Here is a 15,689-nt window from a genome sequence, read left to right on the forward strand (position 1 = left end):
CTACTGTATTTGTTGATGTATACTAGAAAGAAAGTTTTGTTTTGTCTTTTACCTCAAATGAAACCAAAGACACAACAGTATTTCCTGTTTCAACGTAAAGTCCACGGAACATGCTGTAAGGACCGCGTGGCCTAATGGATAAGGCGTCTGACTTCGGATCAGAAGATTGAGGGTTCGAGTCCCTTCGTGGTCGATGAGTTAATAGAGTGTTGTCTAAGTGCTATCTTTTTACTTTGATTAAACAAGTATAAGTTAGCGTTTACATTGACTCATGTAAGAAAGCTTGCTTTGCCAAAAACTATCTGTCAGAAGTGGGATTTGAACCCACGCCTCCATTTGGAGACCAGAACACCCATGTTGGGGGAAGAATTTGCTCTTGAGTCTGGCGCCTTAGACCACTCGGCCATTCTGACACACTGGCAAAGACATTTTAGTCCATTCCTTAGCCGTGTGGTTTACCGTATGGTCAGGCGTTATGTGCAATATGTGAAAAAATTACAGAGAAATCTGGAATGTCATGTAGGTCTACTGTATTTGTTGATGTATACTAGAAAGAAAGTTTTGTTTTGTCTTTTACCTCAAATGAAACCAAAGACACAACAGTATTTCCTGTTTCAACGTAAAGTCCACAGAGCCTACCATCAGGACCGCGTGGCCTAATGGATAAGGCGTCTGACTTCGGATCAGAAGATTGAGGGTTCGAGTCCCTTCGTGGTCGATGAGTTAATAGAGTGCAGTCTAAGTGCTATTTTTTTAATTTGATTACACGAGTATAAGTTAGCGTTTACAATGACTCATGTAAGAAAGCTTGCTATGCCAAAAGCTAGCTGTCAGAAGTGGGATTTGAACCCACGCCTCCATTTGGAGACCAGAACACCCATGTTGGGGGAAGAATTTGCTCTTGAGTGTGGCGCCTTAGACCACTCGGCCATTCTGACATACTGGCAAAGACATTTTAGTCCATTCCTTAGCCGTGTGGTTTACCGTATGGTCAGGCGTTATGTGCAATATGTGAAAAAATTACAGAGAAATCTGGAATGTCATGTAGGTCTACTGTATTTGTTGATGTATACTAGAAAGAAAGTTTTGTTTTGTCTTTTACCTCAAATGAAACCAAAGACACAACAGTATTTCCTATTTCAACGTAAAGTCCACAGAGCCTACCATCAGGACCGCGTGGCCTAATGGATAAGGCGTCTGACTTCGGATCAGAAGATTGAGGGTTCGAGTCCCTTCGTGGTCGATAAGTTAATAGAGTGCAGTCTAAGTGCTATTTTTTTAATTTGATTACACGAGTATAAGTTAGCGTTTACATTGACTCATGTAAGAAAGCTTGCTTTGCCAAAAACTTGCTTTCAGAAGTGGGATTTGAACCCACACCTCCATTTGGAGACCAGAATACCCATGTTGGGGGAAGAATTTGCTCTTGAGTCTGGCGCCTTAGACCACTCGGCCATTCTGACATACTGGCAAAGACATTTTAGTCCATTCCTTAGCCGTGTGGTTTACCGTATGGTCAGGCGTTATGTGCAATATGTTAAAAAATTACAGAGAAATCTGGAATGTCATGTAGGTCTACTGTATTTGTTGATGTATACTAGAAAGAAAGTTTTGTTTTGTCTTTTACCTCAAATGAAACCAAAGACACTACAGTATTTCCTGTTTCAACGTAAAGTCCACAGAACATACTGTAAGAACCGCGTGGCATAATGGATTAGGCGTCTGACTTCGGATCAGAAGATTGAGGGTTCGAGTCCCTTCGTGGTCGATGAGTTAATAGAGCGCTGTCTAAGTGCGATCTTTTGAATTTGATTACACGAGTATGAGTTAGCGTTCATATTGCCTCATGTAAGAAAGCTTGCTTTGCCAAAAACTTGCTGTCAGAAGTGGGATTTGAACCCACGCCTCCATTTGGAGACCAGAACACCCATGTTGGGGGAAGAATTTGCTCTTGAGTCTGGCGCCTTAGACCACTCGGCCATTCTGACATACTGGCAAAGACATTTTAGTCCATTCCTTAGCCGTGTGGTTTACCGTATGGTCAGGCGTTATGTGCAATATGTGAAAAAATTACAGAGAAATCTGGAATGTCATGTAGGTCTACTGTATTTGTTGATGTATACTAGAAAGAAAGTTTTGTTTTGTCTTTTACCTCAAATGAAACCAAAGACACAACAGTATTTCCTGTTTAAACGTAAAGTCCATAGTGCATACTGTAAGGACAGCGTGGCCTAATGGATAAGGCGTCTGACTTCGGATCAGAAGATTGAGGGTTCGAGTCCGTTGTGGTCGATGAGTTAATAGAGTGTTGTCTAAGTGCTACTTTTTACTTTGATTAAACGAGTATTAATTAGCATTTACTTTGAGTCATGTAAGAAAGCTTGCTTTGCCAAAAACTATCTGTCAGAAGTGGGATTTGAACCCACGCCTCCATTTGGAGACCAGAACACCCATGTTGGGGGAAGAATTTGCTCTTGAGTCTGGCGCCTTAGACCACTCGGCCATTCTGACATACTGGCAAAGACATTTTAGTCCATTCCTTAGCCGTGTGGTTTACCGTATGGTCAGGCGTTATGTGCAATATGTGAAAAAATTACAGAGAAATCTGGAATGTCATGTAGGTCTACTGTATTTGTTGATGTATACTAGAAAGAAAGTTTTGTTTTGTCTTTTACCTCAAATGAAACCAAAGACACAACAGTATTTCCTGTTTCAACGTAAAGTCCACAGAACATACTGTAAGGACCGCGTGGCCTAATGGATAAGGCGTCTGACTTCGGATCAGAAGATTGAGGGTTCGAGTCCCTTCGTGGTCGATGAGTTAATAGAGCGCTGTCTAAGTGCTATCTTTTGAATTTGATTACACGAGTATAAGTTAGCGTTCACATTGACTCATGTAAGAAAGCTTGCTTTGCCAAAAACTTGCTTTCAGAAGTGGGATTTGAACCCACACCTCCATTTGGAGACCAGAATACCCATGTTGGGGGAAGAATTTGCTCTTGAGTCTGGCGCCTTAGACCACTCGGCCATTCTGACATACTGGCAAAGACATTTTAGTCCATTCCTTAGCCGTGTGGTTTACCGTATGGTCAGGCGTTATGTGCAATATGTGAAAAAATTACAGAGAAATCTGGAATGTCATGTAGGTCTACTGTATTTGTTGATGTATACTAGAAAGAAGGTTTTGTTTTGTCTTTTACCTCAAATGAAACCAAAGACACAACAGTATTTCCTGTTTCAACGTAAAGTCCACAGAACATACTGTAAGGACCGTGTGGCCTAATGGATAAAGCGTCTGACTTCGGATCAGAAGATTGAGGGTTCGAGTCCCTTCGTGGTCGATGAGTTAATAGAGTGCAGTCTAAGTGCTATTTTTTTAATTTGATTACACGAGTATAAGTTAGCGTTTACAATGACTCATGTAAGAAAGCTTGCTTTGCCAAAAGCTAGCTGTCAGAAGTGGGATTTGAACCCACGCCTCCATTTGGAGACCAGAACACCCATGTTGGGGGAAGAATTTGCTCTTGAGTCTGGCGCCTTAGACCACTCGGCCATTCTGACATACTGGCAAAGACATTTTAGTCCATTCCTTAGCCGTGTGGTTTACCGTATGGTCAGGCGTTATGTGCAATATGTGAAAAAATTACAGAGAAATCTGGAATGTCATGTAGGTCTACTGTATTTGTTGATGTATACTAGAAAGAAAGTTTTGTTTTGTCTTTTACCTCAAATGAAACCAAAGACACAACAGTATTTCCTGTTTAAACGTAAAGTCCACGGTGCATACTGTAAGGACCGCGTGGCCCAATGGATAAGGCGTCTGACTTCGGATCAGAAGATTGAGGGTTCGAGTCCCTTCGTGGTCGATGAGTTAATAGAGTGTTGTCTAAGTGCTACTTTTTACTTTGATTAAACGAGTATTAGTTAGCGTTTACATTGAGTCATGTAAGAAAGCTTGCTTTGCCAAAAACTATCTGTCAGAAGTGGGATTTGAACCCACGCCTCCATTTGGAGAACAGAACACCCATGTTGGGGGAAGAATTTGCTCTTGAGTCTGGCGCCTTAGACCACTCGGCCATTCTGACATACTGGCAAAGACATTTTAGTCCATTCCTTAGCCGTGTGGTTTACCGTATGGTCAGGCGTTATGTGCAATATGTTAAAAAATTACAGAGAAATCTGGAATGTCATGTAGGTCTACTGTACTTGTTGATGTATACTAGAAAGAAAGTTTTGTTTTGTCTTTTACCTCAAATGAAACCAAAGACACAACAGTATTTCCTGTTTAAACGTAAAGTCCATAGTGCATACTGTAAGGACAGCGTGGCCTAATGGATAAGGCGTCTGACTTCGGATCAGAAGATTGAGGGTTTGAGTCCGTTGTGGTCGATGAGTTAATAGAGTGTTGTCTAAGTGCTACTTTTTACTTTGATTAAACGAGTATTAATTAGCATTTACTTTGAGTCATGTAAGAAAGCTTGCTTTGCCAAAAACTATCTGTCAGAAGTGGGATTTGAACCCACGCCTCCATTTGGAGACCAGAACACCCATGTTGGGGGAAGAATTTGCTCTTGAGTCTGGCGCCTTAGACCACTCGGCCATTCTGACATACTGGCAAAGACATTTTAGTCCATTCCTTAGCCGTGTGGTTTACCGTATGGTCAGGCGTTATGTGCAATATGTGAAAAAATTACAGAGAAATCTGGAATGTCATGTAGGTCTACTGTATTTGTTGATGTATACTAGAAAGAAAGTTTTGTTTTGTCTTTTACCTCAAATGAAACCAAAGACACAACAGTATTTCCTGTTTCAACGTAAAGTCCACAGAACATACTGTAAGGACCGCGTGGCCTAATGGATAAGGCGTCTGACTTCGGATCAGAAGATTGAGGGTTCGAGTCCCTTCGTGGTCGATGAGTTAATAGAGCGCTGTCTAAGTGCTATCTTTTGAATTTGATTACACGAGTATAAGTTAGCATTCACATTGACTCATGTAAGAAAGCTTGCTTTGCCGAAAGCTAGCTGTCAGAAGTGGTATTTGAACCCACGCCTCCATTTGGAGACCAGAACACCCATGTTGGGGGAAGAATTTGCTCTTGAGTCTGGCGCCTTAGACCACTCGGCCATTCTAACATACTGGCAAAGACATTTTAGTCCATTCCTTAGCCGTGTGGTTTACCGTATGGTCAGGCGTTATGTGCAATATGTGAAAAAATTACAGAGAAATCTGGAATGTCATGTAGGTCTACTGTATTTGTTGATGTATACTAGAAAGAAAGTTTTGTTTTGTCTTTTACCTCAAATGAAACCAAAGAAACAACAGTATTTCCTGTTTACACGTAAAGTCCACGGTGCATACTGTAAGGACCGCGTGGCCTAATGGATAAGGCGTCTGACTTCGGATCAGAAGATTGAGGGTTCGAGTCCCTTCGTGGTCGATGAGTTAATAGAGAGCTGTCTAAGTGCTATCTTTTGAATTTGATTACACGAGTATAAGTTAGCGTTTACATTGACTCATGTAAGAAAGCTTGCTTTGCCAAAAACTTGCTTTCAGAAGTGGGATTTGAACCCACACCTCCATTTGGAGACCAGAATACCCATGTTGGGGGAAGAATTTGCTCTTGAGTCTGGCGCCTTAGACCACTCGGCCATTCTGACATACTGGCAAAGACATTTTAGTCCATTCCTTAGCCGTGTGGTTTACCGTATGGTCAGGCGTTATGTGCAATATGTGAAAAAATTACAGAGAAATCTGGAATGTCATGTAGGTCTACTGTATTTGTTGATGTATACTAGAAAGAAAGTTTTGTTTTGTCTTTTACCTCAAATGAAACCAAAGACACAACAGTATTTCCTGTTTCAACGTAAAGTCCACAGAACATACTGTAAGGACCGTGTGGCCTAATGGATAAAGCGTCTGACTTCGGATCAGAAGATTGAGGGTTCGAGTCCCTTCGTGGTCGATGAGTTAATAGAGTGCAGTCTAAATGCTATTTTTTTAATTTGATTACACGAGTATAAGTTAGCGTTTACAATGACTCATGTAAGAAAGCTTGCTTTGCCAAAAGCTAGCTGTCAGAAGTGGGATTTGAACCCACGCCTCCATTTGGAGACCAGAACACCGATGTTGGGGGAAGAATTTGCTCTTGAGTCTGGCGCCTTAGACCACTCGGCCATTCTGACATACTGGCAAAGATATTTTAGTCCATTCCTTAGCCGTGTGGTTTACCGTATGGTCAGGCGTTATGTGCAATATGTGAAAAAATTACAGAGAAATCTGGAATGTCATGTAGGTCTACTGTATTTGTTGATGTATACTAGAAAGAAAGTTTTGTTTTGTCTTTTACCTCAAATGAAACCAAAGACACAACAGTATTTCCTGTTTCAACGTAAAGTCCACGGAACATGCTGTAAGGACCGCGTGGCCTAATGGATAAGGCGTCTGACTTCGGATCAGAAGATTGAGGGTTCGAGTCCCTTCGTGGTCGATGAGTTAATAGAGTGTTGTCTAAGTGCTATCTTTTTACTTTGATTAAACAAGTATAAGTTAGCGTTTACATTGACTCATGTAAGAAAGCTGGCTTTGCCAAAAACTATCTGTCAGAAGTGGGATTTGAACCCACGCCTCCATTTGGAGACCAGAACACCCATGTTGGGGGAAGAATTTGCTCTTGAGTCTGGCGCCTTAGACCACTCGGCCATTCTGACACACTGGCAAAGACATTTTAGTCCATTCCTTAGCCGTGTGGTTTACCGTATGGTCAGGCGTTATGTGCAATATGTGAAAAAATTACAGAGAAATCTGGAATGTTATGTAGGTCTACTGTATTTGTTGATGTATACTAGAAAGAAAGTTTTGTTTTGTCTTTTACCTCAAATGAAACCAGAGACACTACAGTATTTCCTGTTTCAACGTAAAGTCCACAGAACATACTGTAAGAACCGCGTGGCATAATGGATTAGGCGTCTGACTTCGGATCAGAAGATTGAGGGTTCGAGTCCCTTCGTGGTCGATGAGTTAGTAGAGCGCTGTCTAAGTGCGATCTTTTGAATTTGATTACACGAGTATAAGTTAGCGTTCATATTGCCTCATGTAAGAAAGCTTGCTTTGCCAAAAACTTGCTGTCAGAAGTGGGATTTGAACCCACGCCTCCATTTGGAGACCAGAACACCCATGTTGGGGGAAGAATTTGCTCTTGAGTCTGGCGCCTTAGACCACTCGGCCATTCTGACATACTGGCAAAGACATTTTAGTCCATTCCTTAGCCGTGTGGTTTACCGTATGGTCAGGCGTTATGTGCAATATGTGAAAAAATTACAGAGAAATCTGGAATGTCATGTAGGTCTACTGTATTTGTTGATGTATACTAGAAAGAAAGTTTTTTTTTGTCTTTTACCTCAAATGAAACCAAAGACACAACAGTATTTCCTGTTTAAACGTAAAGTCCACGGTGCATACTGTAAGGACCGCGTGGCCTAATGGATAAGGCGTCTGACTTCGGATCAGAAGATTGAGGGTTCGAGTCCCTTCGTGGTCGATGAGTTAATAGAGTGTTGTCTAAGTGCTACTTTTTACTTTGATTAAACGAGTATTAGTTAGCGTTTACATTGAGTCATGTAAGAAAGCTTGCTTTGCCAAAAACTATCTGTCAGAAGTGGGATTTGAACCCACGCCTCCATTTGGAGAACAGAACACCCATGTTGGGGGAAGAATTTGCTCTTGAGTCTGGCGCCTTAGACCACTCGGCCATTCTGACATACTGGCAAAGACATTTTAGTCCATTCCTTAGCCGTGTGGTTTACCGTATGGTCAGGCGTTATGTGCAATATGTGAAAAAATTACAGAGAAATCTGGAATGTCATGTAGGTCTACTGTATTTGTTGATGTATACTAGAAAGAAAGTTTTTTTTTGTCTTTTACCTCAAATGAAACCAAAGACACAACAGTATTTCCTGTTTAAATGTAAAGTCCACGGGGCATACTGTAAGGACCGCGTGGCCTAATGGATAAGGCGTCTGACTTCGGATCAGAAGATTGAGGGTTCGAGTCCCTTCGTGGTCGATGAGTTAATAGAGTGTTGTCTAAGTGCTACTTTTTACTTTGATTTAACGAGTATTAGTTAGCGTTTACATTGAGTCATGTAAGAAAGCTTGCTTTGCCAAAAACTATCTGTCAGAAGTGGGATTTGAACCCACGCCTCCATTTGGAGAACAGAACACCCATGTTGGGGGAAGAATTTGCTCTTGAGTCTGGCGCCTTAGACCACTCGGCCATTCTGACACACTGGCAAAGACATTTTAGTCCATTCCTTAGCCGTGTGGTTTACCGTATGGTCAGGCGTTATGTGCAATATGTGAAAAAATTACAGAGAAATCTGGAATGTCATGTAGGTCTACTGTATTTGTTGATGTATACTAGAAAGAAAGTTTTGTCTTTTACCTCAAATGAAACCAAAGACACAACAGTATTTCCTGTTTCAACGTAAAGTCCACATAACATACTGTAAGGACCGCGTGGCCTAATGGATAAGGAGTCTGACTTCGGATCAGAAGATTGAGGGTTCGAGTCCCTTCGTGGTCGATGAGTTAATAGAGCGCTTTCTAAGTGCTATCTTTTGAATTTGATTACACGATTATAAGTTAGCGTTTACATTGACTCATGTAAGAAAGCTTGCTTTGCCAAAAACTTGCTGTCAGAAGTGGGATTTGAACCCACGCCTCCATTTGGAGACCAGAACACCCATGTTGGGGGAAGAATTTGCTCTTGAGTCTGGCGCCTTAGACCACTCGGCCATTCTGACATACTAACAAAGACATTTTAGTCCATTCCTTAGCCGTGTGGTTTACCGTATGGTCAGGCGTTATGTGCAATATGTGAAAAAATTACAGAGAAATCTGGAATGTCATGTAGGTCTACTGTATTTGTTGATGTATACTAGAAAGAAAGTTTTGTTTTGTCTTTTACCTCAAATGAAACCAAAGACACAACAGTATTTCCTGTTTCAACGTAAAGTCCAAGGAACAAACTGTAAGGACCGCGAGGCCTAATGGATAAGGCGTCTGACTTCGGATCAGAGGATTGAAGGTTCGAGTCCCTTCGTGGTCGATGAGTTAATAGAGTGTTGTCTAAGTGCTATCTTTTTACTTTGATTAAACGAGTATAAGTTAGCGTTTACATTGACTCATGTAAGAAAGCTTGCTTTGCCAAAAACTATCTGTCAGAAGTGGGATTTGAACCCACGCCTCCATTTGGAGACCAGAACACCCATGTTTGGGGAAGAATTTGCTCTTGAGTCTGGCGCCTTAGACCACTCGGCCATTCTGACATACTGGCAAAGACATTTTAGTCCATTCCTTAGCCGTGTGGTTTACCGTATGGTCAGGCGTTATGTGCAATATGTTAAAAAATTACAGAGAAATCTGGAATGTCATGTAGGTCTACTGTATTTGTTGATGTATACTAGAAAGAAAGTTTTGTTTTGTCTTTTACCTCAAATGAAACCAAAGACACAACAGTATTTCCTGTTTAAACGTAAAGTCCATAGTGCATACTGTAAGGACCGCGTGGCCTAATGGATAAGGCATCTGACTTCGGATCAGAAGATTGAGGGTTCGAGTCCCTTCGTGGTCGATGAGTTAATAGAGTGTTGTCTAAGTGCTACTTTTTACTTTGATTAAACGAGTATTAATTAGCGTTTACTTTGAGTCATGTAAGAAAGCTTGCTTTGCCAAAAACTATCTGTCAGAAGTGGCATTTGAACCCACGCCTCCATTTGGAGACCAGAACACCCATGTTGGGGGAAGAATTTGCTTTTGAGTCTGGCGCCTTAGACCACTCGGCCATTCTGACATACTGGCAAAGACATTTTAGTCCATTCCTTAGCCGTGTGGTTTACCGTATGGTCAGGCGTTATGTGCAATATGTGAAAAAATTACAGAGAAATCTGGAATGTCATGTAGGTCTACTGTATTTGTTGATGTATACTAGAAAGAAAGTTTTGTTTTGTCTTTTACCTCAAATGAAACCAAAGACACAACAGTATTTCCTGTTTCAACGTAAAGTCCACGGAACATGCTGTATGGACCGCGTGGCCTAATGGATAAGGCGGCTGACTTCGGATCAGAAGATTGAGGGTTCGAGTCCCTTCGTGGTCGATGAGTTAATAGAGTGTTGTCTAAGTGCTATATTTTTACTTTGATTAAACAAGTATAAGTTAGCGTTTACATTGACTCATGTAAGAAAGCTTGCTTTGCCAAAAACTATCTGTCAGAAGTGGGATTTGAACCCACGCCTCCATTTGGAGACCAGAACACCCATGTTGGGGGAAGAATTTGCTCTTGAGTCTGGCGCCTTAGACCACTCGGCCATTCTGAGACACTGGCAAAGACATTTTAGTCCATTCCTTAGCCGTGTGATTTACCGTATGGTCAGGCGTTATGTGCAATATGTGAAAAAATTACAGAGAAATCTGGAATGTCATGTAGGTCTACTGTATTTGTTGATGTATACTAGAAAGAAAGTTTTGTTTTGTCTTTTACCTCAAATCAAACCAAAGACACTACAGTATTTCCTGTTTCAACGTAAAGTCCACAGAACATACTGTAAGAACCGCGTGGCATAATGGATTAGGCGTCTGACTTCGGATCAGAAGATTGAGGGTTCGAGTCCCTTCGTGGTCGATGAGTTAATAGAGCGCTGTCTAAGTGCTATCTTTTGAATTTGATTACACGAGTATAAGTTAGCGTTCACATTGCCTCATGTAAGAAAGCTTGCTTTGCCAAAAACTTGCTGTCAGAAGTGGAATTTGAACCCACGCCTCCATTTGGTGACCAGAACACCCATGTTGGGGGAAGAATTTGCTCTTGAGTCTGGCGCATTAGACCACTCGGCCATTCTGACATACTGGCAAAGACATTTTAGTCCATTCCTTAGCCGTGTGGTTTACCGTATGGTCAGGCGTTATGTGCAATATGTGAAAAAATTACAGAGAAATCTGGAATGTCATGTAGGTCTACTGTATTTGTTGATGTATACTAGAAAGAAAGTTTTGTTTTGTCTTTTACCTCAAATGAAACCAAAGACACAACAGTATTTCCTGTTTCAACGTAAAGTCCACAGAGCCTACCATCAGGACCGCGTGGCCTAATGGATAAGGCGTCTGACTTCGGATCAGAAGATTGAGGGTTCGAGTCCCTTCGTGGTCGATGAGTTAATAGAGAGCTGTCTAAGTGCTATCTTTTGAATTTGATTACACGAGTATAAGTTAGCGTTTACATTGACTCATGTAAGAAAGCTTGCTTTGCCAAAAACTTGCTTTCAGAAGTGGTATTTGAACCCACACCTCCATTTGGAGACCAGAACACCCATGTTGGGGGAAGAATTTGCTCTTGAGTCTGGCGCCTTTGACCACTCGGCCACTCTGACATACTGACAAAGACATTTTAGTCCATTCCTTAGCCGTGTGGTTTACCGTATGGTCAGGCGTTATGTGCAATATGTGAAAAAATTACAGAGAAATCTGGAATGTCATGTAGGTCTACTGTATTTGTTGATGTATACTAGAAAGAAAGTTTTGTCTTTTACCTCAAATGAAACCAAAGACACAACAGTATTTCCTGTTTCAACGTAAAGTCCACATAACATACTGTAAGGACCGCGTGGCCTAATGGATAAGGAGTCTGACTTCGGTTTAGAAGATTGAGGGTTCGAGTCCCTTCGTGGTCGATGAGTTAATAGAGCGCTTTCTAAGTGCTATCTTTTGAATTTGATTACACGATTATAAGTTAGCGTTTACATTGACTCATGTAAGAAAGCTTGCTTTGCCAAAAACTTGCTGTCATAAGTGGGATTTGAACCCACGCCTCCATTTGGAGACCAGAACACCCATTTTGGGGGAAGAATTTGCTCTTGAGTCTGGCGCCTTAGACCACTCGGCCATTCTGACATACTGGCAAAGACATTTTAGTCCATTCCTTAGCCGTGTGGTTTACCGTATGGTCAGGCGTTATGTGCAATATGTGAAAAAATTACAGAGAAATCTGGAATGTCATGTAGGTCTACTGTATTTGTTGATGTATACTAGAAAGAAAGTTTTGTTTTGTCTTTTACCTCAAATGAAACCAAAGACACAACAGTATTTCCTGTTTCAACGTAAAGTCCACAGAGCCTACCATCAGGACCGCGTGGCCTAATGGATAAGGCGTCTGACTTCGGATCAGAAGATTGAGGGTTCGAGTCCCTTCGTGGTCGATGAGTTAATAGAGTGTTGTCTAAGTGCTATCTTTTGAATTTGATTACACGAGTATAAGTTAGCGTTTACATTGACTCATGTAAGAAAGCTTGCTTTGCCAAAAACTTGCTTTCAGAAGTGGGATTTGAACCCACACCTCCATTTGGAGACCAGAACACCCATGTTGGGGGAAGAATTTGCTCTTGAGTCTGGCGCCTTTGACCACTCGGCCACTCTGACATACTGGCAAAGACATTTTAGTCCATTCCTTAGCCGTGTGGTTTACCGTATGGTCAGGCGTTATGTGCAATATGTGAAAAAATTACAGAGAAATCTGGAATGTCATGTAGGTCTACTGTATTTGTTGATGTATACTAGAAAGAAAGTTTTGTCTTTTACCTCAAATGAAACCAAAGACACAACAGTATTTCCTGTTTCAACGTAAAGTCCACATAACATACTGTAAGGACCGCGTGGCCTAATGGATAAGGAGTCTGACTTCGGTTTAGAAGATTGAGGGTTCGAGTCCCTTCGTGGTCGATGAGTTATTAGAGCGCTTTCTAAGTGCTATCTTTTTAATTTGATTACACGATTATAAGTTAGCGTTTACATTGACTCATGTAAGAAAGCTTGCTTTGCCAAAAACTTGCTGTCATAAGTGGGATTTGAACCCACACCTCCATTTGGAGACCAGAACACCCATGTTGGGGGAAGAATTTGCTCTTGAGTCTGGCGCCTTAGACCACTCGGCCATTCTGACATACTGGCAAAGACATTTTAGTCCATTCCTTAGCCGTGTGGTTTACCGTATGGTCAGGCGTTATGTGCAATATGTGAAAAAAATTACAGAGAAATCTGGAATGTCATGTAGGTCTACTGTATTTGTTGATGTATACTAGAAAGAAAGTTTTTTTTTGTCTTTTACCTCAAATGAAACCAAAGACACAACAGTATTTCCTGTTTAAACGTAAAGTCCACGGTGCATACTGTAAGGACCGCGTGGCCTAATGGATAAGGCGTCTGACTTCGGATCAGAAGATTGAGGGTTCGAGTCCCTTCGTGGTCGATGAGTTAATAGAGTGTTGGCTAAGTGCTCCTTTTTACTTTGATTAAACGAGTATTAGTTAGCGTTTACATTGAGTCATGTAAGAAAGCTTGCTTTGCCAAAAACTATCTGTCAGAAGTGGGATTTGAACCCACGCCTCCATTTGGAGACCAGAACACCCATGTTGGGGGAAGAATTTGCTCTTGAGTCTGGCGCCTTAGACCACTCGGCCATTCTGACATACTGGCAAAGACATTTTAGTCCATTCCTTAGCCGTGTGGTTTATCGTATGGTCAGGCGTTATGTGCAATATGTGAAAAAATTACAGAGAAATCTGGAATGTCATGTAGGTCTACTGTATTTGTTGATGTATACTAGAAAGAAAGTTTTGTTTTGTCTTTTACCTCAAATGAAACCAAAGACACAACAGTATTTCCTGTTTCAACGTAAAGTCCACGGTACATACTGTAAGGACTGCGTGGCCTAATGGATAAGGCGTCTGACTTCGGATCAGGAGATTGAGGGTTCGAGTCCCTTTGTGGTCGATGAGTTAATAGAGAGCTGTCTAAGTGCTATCTTTTGAATTTGATTACACGAGTATAAGTTAGCGTTTACATTGACTCTTGTAAGAAAGCTTGCTTTGCCAAAAACTTGCTTTCAGAAGTGGGATTTGAACCCACACCTCCATTTGGAGACCAGAACACCCATGTTGGGGGAAGAATTTGCTCTTGAGTCTGGCGCCTTAGACCACTCGGCCATTCTGACATACTGGCAAAGACATTTTAGTCCATTCCTTAGCCGTGTGGTTTACCGTATGGTCAGGCGTTATGTGCAATATGTGAAAAAATTACAGAGAAATCTGGAATGTCATGTAGGTCTACTGTATTTGTTGATGTATACTAGAAAGAAAGTTTTGTTTTGTCTTTTACCTCAAATGAAACCAAAGACACAACAGTATTTCCTGTTTCAACGTAAAGTCCACAGAACATACTGTAAGGACCGCGTGGCCTAATGGATAAGGCGTCTGACTTCGGATCAGAAGATTGAGGGTTCGAGTCCCTTTGTGGTCGATGAGTTAATAGAGTGCAGTCTAAGTGCTATTTTTTTAAATGGATTACACGAGTATAAGTTAGCGTTTACAATGACTCATGTAAGAAAGCTTGCTTTGCCAAAAACTTGCTGTCAGAAGTGGGATTTGAACGCACGCCTCCATTTGGAGACCAGAACACCTATGTTGGGGAAAGAATTTGCTCTTGAGCCTGGCGCCTTAGACCACTCGGCCATTCTGACATACTGGCAAAGACATTTTAGTCCATTCCTTAGCCGTGTGGTTTACCGTATGGTCAGGCGTTATGTGCAATATGTGAAAAAATTACAGAGAAATCTGGAATGTCATGTAGGTCTACTGTATTTGTTGATGTATACTAGAAAGAAAGTTTTGTTTTGTCTTTTACCTCAAATGAAACCAAAGACACAACAGTATTTCCTGTTTCAACGTAAAGTCCACAGAACATACTGTAAGAACCGCGTGGCCTAATGGATAAGGCGTCTGACTTCGGATTAGAAGATTGAGGGTTCGAGTCCCTTCGTGGTCGATGAGTTAATAGAGAGCTGTCTAAGTGCTATCTTTTGAATTTGATTACACGCGTATAAGTTAGCGTTTACATTGACTCATGTAAGAAAGCTTGCTTTGCCAAAAACTATCTGTCAGAAGTGGGATTTGAACCCACGCCTCCATTTGGAGACCAAAACACCCATGTTGGGGGAAGAATTTGCTCTTGAGTCTGGCGCCTTAGACCACTCGGCCATTCTGACATACTGGCACAGACATTTTAGTCCATTCCTTAGCCGTGTGGTTTACCGTATGGTCAGGCGTTATGTGCAATATGGGAAAAAATTACAGAGAAATCTGGAATGTCATGTAGGTCTACTGTATTTGTTGATGTATACTAGAAAGAAAGTTTTGTTTTGTCTTTTACCTCAAATGAAACCAAAGACACAACAGTATTTCCTGTTTCAACGTAAAGTCCACAGAACATACTGTAAGGACCGCGTGGCTTAATGGATAAGGCGTCTGACTTCGGATCAGAATATTGAGGGTTCGAGTCCCTTCGTGGTCGATGAGTTAATAGAGAGCTGTCTAAGTGCTATCTTTTGAATTTGATTACACGAGTATAAGTTAGCGTTTACATTGACTCATGTAAGAAAGCTTGCTTTGCCAAAAACTATATGTCAGAAGTGGGATTTGAACCCACGCCTCCATTTGGAGACCAGAACACCCATGTTGGGGGAAGAATTTGCTCTTGAGTCTGGCGCCTTAGACCACTCGGCCATTCTGACATACTGGCAAAGACATTTTAGTCCATTCCTTAGCCGTGTGGTTTACCGTATGGTCAGGCGTTATGTGCAATATG

At 41.5% G+C, this 15,689-nt stretch overlaps 36 non-coding genes across 36 annotated transcripts; 17 read left to right on the top strand and 19 right to left on the bottom strand.

Annotated features, from left to right (window-relative positions):
• Window positions 1–120: 120 nt before the first annotated feature.
• On the top strand, window positions 121–193 carry TRNAR-UCG (transfer RNA arginine (anticodon UCG)). Its single transcript has one exon. It is a non-coding gene; the product is annotated as a tRNA-Arg (tRNA).
• A 110-nt stretch (window positions 194–303) lies between these two features.
• Window positions 304–413, bottom strand: TRNAL-CAA (transfer RNA leucine (anticodon CAA)). Its single transcript has 2 exons — window positions 376–413; window positions 304–349 (listed from the first exon to the last, which is right to left on the bottom strand). It is a non-coding gene; the product is annotated as a tRNA-Leu (tRNA).
• Window positions 414–645: 232 nt separating this feature from the next.
• Window positions 646–718, top strand: TRNAR-UCG (transfer RNA arginine (anticodon UCG)). Its single transcript has one exon. It is a non-coding gene; the product is annotated as a tRNA-Arg (tRNA).
• Window positions 719–1,170: 452 nt separating this feature from the next.
• TRNAR-UCG (transfer RNA arginine (anticodon UCG)) lies at window positions 1,171–1,243 on the top strand. The gene has a single exon. It is a non-coding gene; the product is annotated as a tRNA-Arg (tRNA).
• Window positions 1,244–1,878: 635 nt separating this feature from the next.
• On the bottom strand, window positions 1,879–1,988 carry TRNAL-CAA (transfer RNA leucine (anticodon CAA)). The gene is made up of 2 exons: window positions 1,951–1,988; window positions 1,879–1,924 (listed from the first exon to the last, which is right to left on the bottom strand). It is a non-coding gene; the product is annotated as a tRNA-Leu (tRNA).
• A 413-nt stretch (window positions 1,989–2,401) lies between these two features.
• On the bottom strand, window positions 2,402–2,511 carry TRNAL-CAA (transfer RNA leucine (anticodon CAA)). The gene is made up of 2 exons: window positions 2,474–2,511; window positions 2,402–2,447 (listed from the first exon to the last, which is right to left on the bottom strand). It is a non-coding gene; the product is annotated as a tRNA-Leu (tRNA).
• A 232-nt stretch (window positions 2,512–2,743) lies between these two features.
• TRNAR-UCG (transfer RNA arginine (anticodon UCG)) lies at window positions 2,744–2,816 on the top strand. The gene has a single exon. It is a non-coding gene; the product is annotated as a tRNA-Arg (tRNA).
• A 635-nt stretch (window positions 2,817–3,451) lies between these two features.
• On the bottom strand, window positions 3,452–3,561 carry TRNAL-CAA (transfer RNA leucine (anticodon CAA)). The gene is made up of 2 exons: window positions 3,524–3,561; window positions 3,452–3,497 (listed from the first exon to the last, which is right to left on the bottom strand). It is a non-coding gene; the product is annotated as a tRNA-Leu (tRNA).
• A 232-nt stretch (window positions 3,562–3,793) lies between these two features.
• Window positions 3,794–3,866, top strand: TRNAR-UCG (transfer RNA arginine (anticodon UCG)). Its single transcript has one exon. It is a non-coding gene; the product is annotated as a tRNA-Arg (tRNA).
• A 109-nt stretch (window positions 3,867–3,975) lies between these two features.
• TRNAL-CAA (transfer RNA leucine (anticodon CAA)) lies at window positions 3,976–4,085 on the bottom strand. The gene is made up of 2 exons: window positions 4,048–4,085; window positions 3,976–4,021 (listed from the first exon to the last, which is right to left on the bottom strand). It is a non-coding gene; the product is annotated as a tRNA-Leu (tRNA).
• A 413-nt stretch (window positions 4,086–4,498) lies between these two features.
• On the bottom strand, window positions 4,499–4,608 carry TRNAL-CAA (transfer RNA leucine (anticodon CAA)). Its single transcript has 2 exons — window positions 4,571–4,608; window positions 4,499–4,544 (listed from the first exon to the last, which is right to left on the bottom strand). It is a non-coding gene; the product is annotated as a tRNA-Leu (tRNA).
• A 232-nt stretch (window positions 4,609–4,840) lies between these two features.
• TRNAR-UCG (transfer RNA arginine (anticodon UCG)) lies at window positions 4,841–4,913 on the top strand. Its single transcript has one exon. It is a non-coding gene; the product is annotated as a tRNA-Arg (tRNA).
• Window positions 4,914–5,365: 452 nt separating this feature from the next.
• Window positions 5,366–5,438, top strand: TRNAR-UCG (transfer RNA arginine (anticodon UCG)). The gene has a single exon. It is a non-coding gene; the product is annotated as a tRNA-Arg (tRNA).
• A 635-nt stretch (window positions 5,439–6,073) lies between these two features.
• Window positions 6,074–6,183, bottom strand: TRNAL-CAA (transfer RNA leucine (anticodon CAA)). The gene is made up of 2 exons: window positions 6,146–6,183; window positions 6,074–6,119 (listed from the first exon to the last, which is right to left on the bottom strand). It is a non-coding gene; the product is annotated as a tRNA-Leu (tRNA).
• A 232-nt stretch (window positions 6,184–6,415) lies between these two features.
• On the top strand, window positions 6,416–6,488 carry TRNAR-UCG (transfer RNA arginine (anticodon UCG)). The gene has a single exon. It is a non-coding gene; the product is annotated as a tRNA-Arg (tRNA).
• A 110-nt stretch (window positions 6,489–6,598) lies between these two features.
• TRNAL-CAA (transfer RNA leucine (anticodon CAA)) lies at window positions 6,599–6,708 on the bottom strand. Its single transcript has 2 exons — window positions 6,671–6,708; window positions 6,599–6,644 (listed from the first exon to the last, which is right to left on the bottom strand). It is a non-coding gene; the product is annotated as a tRNA-Leu (tRNA).
• Window positions 6,709–7,123: 415 nt separating this feature from the next.
• On the bottom strand, window positions 7,124–7,233 carry TRNAL-CAA (transfer RNA leucine (anticodon CAA)). Its single transcript has 2 exons — window positions 7,196–7,233; window positions 7,124–7,169 (listed from the first exon to the last, which is right to left on the bottom strand). It is a non-coding gene; the product is annotated as a tRNA-Leu (tRNA).
• Window positions 7,234–7,465: 232 nt separating this feature from the next.
• Window positions 7,466–7,538, top strand: TRNAR-UCG (transfer RNA arginine (anticodon UCG)). The gene has a single exon. It is a non-coding gene; the product is annotated as a tRNA-Arg (tRNA).
• Window positions 7,539–7,647: 109 nt separating this feature from the next.
• TRNAL-CAA (transfer RNA leucine (anticodon CAA)) lies at window positions 7,648–7,757 on the bottom strand. The gene is made up of 2 exons: window positions 7,720–7,757; window positions 7,648–7,693 (listed from the first exon to the last, which is right to left on the bottom strand). It is a non-coding gene; the product is annotated as a tRNA-Leu (tRNA).
• A 232-nt stretch (window positions 7,758–7,989) lies between these two features.
• On the top strand, window positions 7,990–8,062 carry TRNAR-UCG (transfer RNA arginine (anticodon UCG)). The gene has a single exon. It is a non-coding gene; the product is annotated as a tRNA-Arg (tRNA).
• A 109-nt stretch (window positions 8,063–8,171) lies between these two features.
• Window positions 8,172–8,281, bottom strand: TRNAL-CAA (transfer RNA leucine (anticodon CAA)). The gene is made up of 2 exons: window positions 8,244–8,281; window positions 8,172–8,217 (listed from the first exon to the last, which is right to left on the bottom strand). It is a non-coding gene; the product is annotated as a tRNA-Leu (tRNA).
• Window positions 8,282–8,691: 410 nt separating this feature from the next.
• On the bottom strand, window positions 8,692–8,801 carry TRNAL-CAA (transfer RNA leucine (anticodon CAA)). The gene is made up of 2 exons: window positions 8,764–8,801; window positions 8,692–8,737 (listed from the first exon to the last, which is right to left on the bottom strand). It is a non-coding gene; the product is annotated as a tRNA-Leu (tRNA).
• Window positions 8,802–9,216: 415 nt separating this feature from the next.
• TRNAL-CAA (transfer RNA leucine (anticodon CAA)) lies at window positions 9,217–9,326 on the bottom strand. The gene is made up of 2 exons: window positions 9,289–9,326; window positions 9,217–9,262 (listed from the first exon to the last, which is right to left on the bottom strand). It is a non-coding gene; the product is annotated as a tRNA-Leu (tRNA).
• Window positions 9,327–9,558: 232 nt separating this feature from the next.
• On the top strand, window positions 9,559–9,631 carry TRNAR-UCG (transfer RNA arginine (anticodon UCG)). The gene has a single exon. It is a non-coding gene; the product is annotated as a tRNA-Arg (tRNA).
• Window positions 9,632–9,740: 109 nt separating this feature from the next.
• Window positions 9,741–9,850, bottom strand: TRNAL-CAA (transfer RNA leucine (anticodon CAA)). The gene is made up of 2 exons: window positions 9,813–9,850; window positions 9,741–9,786 (listed from the first exon to the last, which is right to left on the bottom strand). It is a non-coding gene; the product is annotated as a tRNA-Leu (tRNA).
• A 415-nt stretch (window positions 9,851–10,265) lies between these two features.
• TRNAL-CAA (transfer RNA leucine (anticodon CAA)) lies at window positions 10,266–10,377 on the bottom strand. The gene is made up of 2 exons: window positions 10,338–10,377; window positions 10,266–10,311 (listed from the first exon to the last, which is right to left on the bottom strand). It is a non-coding gene; the product is annotated as a tRNA-Leu (tRNA).
• A 755-nt stretch (window positions 10,378–11,132) lies between these two features.
• On the top strand, window positions 11,133–11,205 carry TRNAR-UCG (transfer RNA arginine (anticodon UCG)). Its single transcript has one exon. It is a non-coding gene; the product is annotated as a tRNA-Arg (tRNA).
• Window positions 11,206–11,835: 630 nt separating this feature from the next.
• TRNAL-CAA (transfer RNA leucine (anticodon CAA)) lies at window positions 11,836–11,945 on the bottom strand. The gene is made up of 2 exons: window positions 11,908–11,945; window positions 11,836–11,881 (listed from the first exon to the last, which is right to left on the bottom strand). It is a non-coding gene; the product is annotated as a tRNA-Leu (tRNA).
• A 232-nt stretch (window positions 11,946–12,177) lies between these two features.
• TRNAR-UCG (transfer RNA arginine (anticodon UCG)) lies at window positions 12,178–12,250 on the top strand. Its single transcript has one exon. It is a non-coding gene; the product is annotated as a tRNA-Arg (tRNA).
• A 973-nt stretch (window positions 12,251–13,223) lies between these two features.
• TRNAR-UCG (transfer RNA arginine (anticodon UCG)) lies at window positions 13,224–13,296 on the top strand. The gene has a single exon. It is a non-coding gene; the product is annotated as a tRNA-Arg (tRNA).
• Window positions 13,297–13,405: 109 nt separating this feature from the next.
• TRNAL-CAA (transfer RNA leucine (anticodon CAA)) lies at window positions 13,406–13,515 on the bottom strand. The gene is made up of 2 exons: window positions 13,478–13,515; window positions 13,406–13,451 (listed from the first exon to the last, which is right to left on the bottom strand). It is a non-coding gene; the product is annotated as a tRNA-Leu (tRNA).
• Window positions 13,516–13,747: 232 nt separating this feature from the next.
• TRNAR-UCG (transfer RNA arginine (anticodon UCG)) lies at window positions 13,748–13,820 on the top strand. The gene has a single exon. It is a non-coding gene; the product is annotated as a tRNA-Arg (tRNA).
• A 452-nt stretch (window positions 13,821–14,272) lies between these two features.
• On the top strand, window positions 14,273–14,345 carry TRNAR-UCG (transfer RNA arginine (anticodon UCG)). Its single transcript has one exon. It is a non-coding gene; the product is annotated as a tRNA-Arg (tRNA).
• A 635-nt stretch (window positions 14,346–14,980) lies between these two features.
• On the bottom strand, window positions 14,981–15,090 carry TRNAL-CAA (transfer RNA leucine (anticodon CAA)). The gene is made up of 2 exons: window positions 15,053–15,090; window positions 14,981–15,026 (listed from the first exon to the last, which is right to left on the bottom strand). It is a non-coding gene; the product is annotated as a tRNA-Leu (tRNA).
• A 232-nt stretch (window positions 15,091–15,322) lies between these two features.
• TRNAR-UCG (transfer RNA arginine (anticodon UCG)) lies at window positions 15,323–15,395 on the top strand. Its single transcript has one exon. It is a non-coding gene; the product is annotated as a tRNA-Arg (tRNA).
• A 110-nt stretch (window positions 15,396–15,505) lies between these two features.
• Window positions 15,506–15,615, bottom strand: TRNAL-CAA (transfer RNA leucine (anticodon CAA)). Its single transcript has 2 exons — window positions 15,578–15,615; window positions 15,506–15,551 (listed from the first exon to the last, which is right to left on the bottom strand). It is a non-coding gene; the product is annotated as a tRNA-Leu (tRNA).
• Window positions 15,616–15,689: the final 74 nt, after the last annotated feature.

This window comes from Engystomops pustulosus, chromosome 9 (genome assembly GCF_040894005.1).
Source record: "Engystomops pustulosus chromosome 9, aEngPut4.maternal, whole genome shotgun sequence".
Classification (NCBI taxonomy): domain Eukaryota; kingdom Metazoa; phylum Chordata; class Amphibia; order Anura; family Leptodactylidae; genus Engystomops; species Engystomops pustulosus.